The sequence below is a fragment of the Puma concolor genome, chromosome A2 (genome assembly GCF_028749965.1).
Source record: "Puma concolor isolate L17-30 chromosome A2, mPumCon1.1.hap2, whole genome shotgun sequence".
In the NCBI taxonomy this organism is placed as follows: domain Eukaryota; kingdom Metazoa; phylum Chordata; class Mammalia; order Carnivora; family Felidae; genus Puma; species Puma concolor.
Window position 1 is genome coordinate 140,466,927 of NC_141668.1, and position 6,481 is coordinate 140,473,407.

Sequence of the window (6,481 nt, forward strand, 5' to 3'; positions counted from 1 at the left end):
TACGGAAATACCGTGGAATGCTGTCACAAAATGGCTAAGGAAGGCTCCAAGCCCAAACCCAAGTATGCGATTTTTCTTTCTAAGCCTCTGATATAAGGAATTGTAATCAGTTGGGTTTGGTGACCGTACTCTGAAGGCTTCTGCCTTGGGTTGTTTTTGAGGGGCACAGGGGAAGCTACTTGGCATATGAGACTCACTGGTCCCTTGTACTACCGCTCTACACCTATTCTGTCTCGGAAACAGCTGGAGAGCTTTCTTTTGAAAACTGCAACAACGTATTCTTGGGTTCTACCTTAGAACATCTGAAAAAGATTTTCTGTGAGGATATATTTCAAACAAGTCAATTTGGGAACAGACATGCCAAACGGCTCGCCATACTATTTTGACACAAGCAGTTCACAGGCAGGTGTTCGACAACCATTGGGAATAGTTTAGAGATAGGTGATAAATCCAGGTACTCTCTCTTCTGTTTTGAACCTATGTGAAGCTGAGCAGAGAGGCCAAAGAAATGAATGGAGAAATGCAGCTGTTTTCATCACCATCCAAAAATAATTCTTCAGAGTACAGAATATCATGGCTTCAAAAATAGAGCTGGAGGCAAATTTTTATCCGCTAAGTAGAGGTAATTACGATTTAGTGAGGAGGCTGGTGATGGTTAATGAGACCCGTTTATTATTCCCCATAAGGCAGTTTTTTAAACAAAAAATCAGGAGTGGGAGAGATGTGAGAATAGTCTTGTGCTACAAAAAAATGAAATTCTTGCCTACCACGTGTTGGCATACTGAAGCTGATATTTCGTTAAATTTTTTTATACAGAGCAAGAAGGTATATCGCAGGTAAGATACAGATTGTTCATGGTTACACGATTATTATGAATTGTGTGATTTTAAAAAGCCTCTCATCAGGTTAGATTCCTGCCTTTCCTTTATTTAGTTTTTCAACAGGAGATAGAAGTCAAAAGGAAAAGATCATGACTGGAAATAGAAATAAAAAACTGGAGGTATTGGGGCTCCTGGGTGGCTCAGTCGGTTGAGCACCCAATTTCAGCTCAGGTCATGATCTCACGGTCCGCGAGTTCGAGCCCCGCGTCGGGCTCTGTGCTGACAGCTCAGAGCCTGGAGCCTGCTTTGGATTCTGTGTCTCCCTCTCTCTTTGCCCCTGCCCTGCTCACTCTCTCTCTCTCTCTCTCAAAAACCATTAAAAAAAAAACCTGGAGGTATTAACAATAGTAGAAGAAAGAAGACTACATTTTCTCCATAATTGTTGATCAATGAAAAGTTTCTTTCATACAAGCATATGGCAAATCTACTCAGGCATCACAGAAAGGAAATAAAGTCATTCCAACTTACCTGCTTATGCTGAATTTCTGTGTATTACAAAACTAGGATTTCTAAGATCCAATCTTAGAATTTGGCTTAGGTCAAAATCTGCCTCAGATATTATATGTATTTTCAGCAAAAACAACTCTAGACAAATGGAAATCCAGCCTTATCCACCATTTCTCAACAATAAGATTCGAAAATAGATTATATATGCTGTAAAGCTAAATCTTCAACCCTGGAGTTTCTTAGCAGATGGTAAAATCTACACTCTGGAGTATACAATCCATCTTGAAATTGGCTGAGGCTTATTAATTAAATGATCCACATAAACAGCTAGAGAAGGGTGAGGTTGATTCCAGGAAGTATAGAACACGAAAGGGAATTTTCAGTCTTTCTTTCTCCTTTTTTCTCTCCACCTGCTGCATTTACCAAGGACATTCCTGTCTGAGTCCTGATTGACCATGACATTGTTTTGTGAGCTGGTTCTCTTTTAATGCTTTTTTCCCTGCCTCTTCCTTTAGGAAATGGATGCCGGCTAATCTCCTGCACTAGTTTGCTAGGGCTGTTATAAAAAAAAAAATACCACAGACTGGGTGGCTTAAACAACAGAAATTTATTTTCTCCCTGTTGTGGAGGCTAGGAGCCCAAGGTGAAGGTGTTGGCAAGTTTGACGTCTTCTGAAGTCTCTCTTGTTGGCTTGCAGATGGCCACCTTCTCTCTGTGTCCTCACATGGTCGTCCCTTATCTGTGGAGTCTGGGTCCTAATCTCTTGTTCTGATAAAGGCACGGGTCATATTGGGTAAAGGCCCACCCATGTGACCTCATTCTGCCTTCCCTCTTTAAAGTCCCTGTCTCCAAATATAGTCACATTCTGAGGTACTGTGGATTAGGGCTTCAACATATGGATTTGGGGGGAGGGGAGGCACAATTCAGCCCTATAACACCTCCCATCCAAGATAAGAGACTTTGCATCATTAAAAAGATCTGAGTTGAGAGAGGGCCTGGTGAACCGAGGATGTGGGGATGAAGCTGGGAGAAGACAAGAATAGCTAGAAGTTTCTGGAGCCTAGGCTGCAAGCTCTCTGTACCCTAGAAAGATGAGGTGATTTGTAAGAAGTCATCTGCTTAGGGGTGCCCGGGTGGCTCAGTCGGTTAAGCGTCTGCCTTCGACTCAGGTCATGATCTCATGGTTTGTGGGTTCGAGCCCCATGTCGGGCTCACTGCTGACACCTCAGAGCCTGGAGCCTGCTTCCGATTCTGTGTCTCCTTCTCTCTCTGCCCCTCCCCCACTTCTGCTCTGTCGATCTGTGTCTATCAAAAATAAATAAATGTAAAAGAAAATTTTTAAAAAAGTCATATGCTTAAAGTGCTCAATACATGGCAAAACACATTTTATCAGGCAACCTTTACTGCTAACATTTTGTGCTTTTTCAAAGGAAACCATTGTGTGTGTGAAACTGCTTTTGATGGAGAAGCCACCGATCCAGGTGTGGTGCTTAAATATCTTTTGATTAAGCCCATTTTGCATCTAGGGTGTTAAACCGTAAGAATGAATTACTTCTTCATCATGCAAAGCATAATGAGACTCTGTCCTAAAACGAACCACTCAAGGGCCAACAATCGAAGACTGAACCACTTTTTGCCCGTTCAGCGTTCGACTGATATTCACCACCTATGGTCTTCTCATCACCAAGGGTAGAGTTACTTTGTATGGAGACCAGTGCATTTGGCTTATTTTGAAATGGGATGTTTGATGCGTGACTCAGCAATTAGCTTTCAAGTTCCAACGTACCCTATTAAGTATTGATACAGATTTTTTAGGTGAAAAGGAGGGGTTTGCAGCGAAGTGCATTCCAACCTAGCTCAGTGGCCCTAACATAGGAATCACTTTTCATGAATTGACGGACTTTCGAGAGCAGACCTCAGCACATTGAAGAGTCACGTGACACTTAGAGGAGAGAAATATTTTAAAATAAAAATAAGCTTAGTTACACACGTTGGAACATACCATCCTTCGTCGCATGTCCTGTGGAACCCAGAATGTGATGCAGAAGGCAATCATGGAGCCTCATTAAAGTAAAAGAAGACATTGGTGCCCTACCCTAGGCAGTTGGTATTTAGAAATCCATAGCTGGACGAAATCTGGATCTGTCACTTACAAATGGTGTGCCACTGGCAACTTACTTAATATCTCGGTGCCCCAGTTTCCTCATCTTTAAAATGTGGCTCATAGGGGCGCCTGGGTGGCGCAGTAGGTTAAGCGTCCGACTTCAGCCAGGTCACGATCTCATGGTCCGGGAGTTTGAGCCCCGCGTCAGGCTCTGGGCTGATGGCTCAGAGCCTGGAGCCTGTTTCCGATTCTGTGTCTCCCTGTCTCTCTGCCCCTCCCCCGTTCATGCTCTGTCTCTCTCTGTCCCAAAAATAAATAAACGTTGAAAAAAAAAATTTAAAAAAAAATAAAAAAATAAAAAAAAATAAAATGTGGTTCATAACACAGATGTATCTCACAAGGATGTTGAGTGGATTCAATGACTTAATAGTATGAAAACAGAATCTGCATATGGCAGATATTAGAGTAAATACTGCAGAAAGTAAATATTCAGCTTTTCTTAGTTCATTTATTTATTTATTTACTTATTTCATCCTAGTCCCCTGAGAAACAACAATTGGTTGATTTCCTACTACATCAAGACCTATGTACCTTGTTTCTCTTCTCTTATATATTACTCTTTTTTTTTTTTTTTTTTAAATTTTTTTTTTTTTCAACGTTTATTTATTTTTGAGACAGAGAGAGACAGAGCATGAACGGGGGAGGGGCAGAGAGAGAGGGAGACACAGAATCGGAAACAGGCTCCAGGCTCTGAGCCATCAGCCCAGAGCCCGACGCGGGGCTCGAACTCACGGACCGCGAGATCGCGACCTGGCTGAAGTCGGACGCTTAACCGACTGCGCCACCCAGGCGCCCCTCTTTTTTTTTTTTTAATGTTTATTTTTGACAGAGAGACAGAGCATGAGCAGGGGAGGGGCAGAGAGAGAGACACACACACAGAATCTAAAGAAAGCTGCAGGCTCCGAGCTGTCAGCACAGATCCCCATGCTGGGCTCGAACCTGTGAACCGTGAGATCATGACCTGAGCTCAAGTCGGACGCTTTAACCGACTGAGTCACCTGGGTGCCCCTCTTGTTTATTACTCCTAATTCATTCCTGTTTCTATGAAGAGTTGGCTGCTTGAAACTCACCCAACATTGTGTAAAGGACAACACTTTAGGGACAATTAAAAAATAGTTTGACATATTCTTTTTTAAACTTTTGATTTAAAAATAATTATAGACTCACAACTGTAAAAAATAGTGTAGAGAGGTACTAAGAAACCACCATCTAGCTCCCCCAAAAGGCAACATGATTCATAACTACAGCACCCAAACCAGGGAAATTGACATTTGTATGATATAATCAACCAAACTATAGACTTTACTCAGATTTGACCAGTTTTTGCATGCACTCACTTTCTTATCTGTCTGTATAGTTCTATAACATTTTTTTTTTTTAACGTTTATTTATTTTTGAGACAGAGAGAGACAGAGCATGAACAGGGGAGGGGCAGAGAGAGAGGGAGACACAGAATCTGAAACGGGCTCCAGGCTCTGAGCTGTCAGCACAGAGCCCGACGCGGGGCTCGAACTCACGGATCGTGAGATCGTGACCTGAGCCGAAGTCGGCTGCTTAACCGACTGAGCCACCCAGGCGCCCCTAGTTCTATAACATTTAATCACCTGTACAGATTCATGGAACCACTGCTACTATAGTCAAGGAAAAGAACTATTTCCCTCAGCACAGAAGAGCTCTCATGTGCTAAAGAGGCAATTTTCAATGCATGTGAAACCACGAAACGCTCCAACTTCTGCTTCTAGTTTTTCCTTTGGTCACAGAGCAAGATTTGAGAAGACAAGCAATTCATCACGGTGCTGGCTATATAGCCAATGTTCGGTAAATGCTTCATGGGATGAATAAACGCTTTGCAAGTTCATTAGAATTCACTTTCTGTGTTTTGTGTTCTTCTCACAGTCTTCGGGAATTTGTATAAATATAACAGAACAGGTGCAAGAGAGTGGAAGAAGTCCCCCAGGCACCAGGAGTCCGTGGCAAACATATACTGTTTCCCAGAGGCACACCTTTTTGAGGTGTCTACATCCTTAAAAATTCCTATGCAAGGATAGTATTTTTGTGTATGTCCCTGTCATGGGCTTTTTTTTTTTTTTTTTAACTTGGCCATCTAAAATTAAATTGTATATGTGAGACTAGCGGCTTTGTTTGTGTTTATAACTTCCTATAGTCTTCCAATTCAGGGTGTCTCCTAAGGACATCAGGCGTGGCCAACCTTCCGTCTCTGACTACGTTTTGTGGAAAACCAAAGACTGAACTGATATACATTCATTGACTTTGCCCAAGGGAATGTATGCTAGTTACAACTGGAGATTTTGTTTGCTCACTGCTATAGCCCCGGCACATGCTCAGCACGCAATGGGGCCTCCACTCATATTTGGTGAATAAATGAATTTGAATATATGACTTTAGGTTTCTTGCCATTAATTCAAATTGCTTGTTAATCCTATAACCCACAGAACAAAACTGGGAATTATCTTTAGAAAACAATTTTTTGTTTTTGTTTTTTTGTTTCTGGTAGTCATAAAAAACGCAGGATTTTTTTCCCAGGATTTTTAAAGAGCACAATTGATCTTGCTTTTAATTTTCTTTTTACAGCGCTGTGGAGAATGGCCACCTGAAAACTTTACTTATTAATGGCTCGCCAAGGAAATGTCTAATTCCAGTCTTTTCAGAGCTATGTACTTAGATAAATAAGTTTATAAATAAGTATGAGCTTTCTGGTGATTTCCCTCCTTGGATGTCAGAAGACACATGATGGCAGGAAAACAGAGGGTTGTTGATGGTAGAGGCTATATCCATGTTTAACACCCAAACAGAGTTCAACTTGGGATATTAAAAAAAATTTTTTTTTTTACATTTATTTATTTTTGATAGACAGAGAGAAAGCACAAGTGTGGAGTGGGGGGGGGGGGGCAGAGAGAGAAGGAGACACAGAATCAGAAGCAGGCTCCAGGCTCTGAGGTGTCAGCAGTGAGCCTGACGTGGGGCTCGA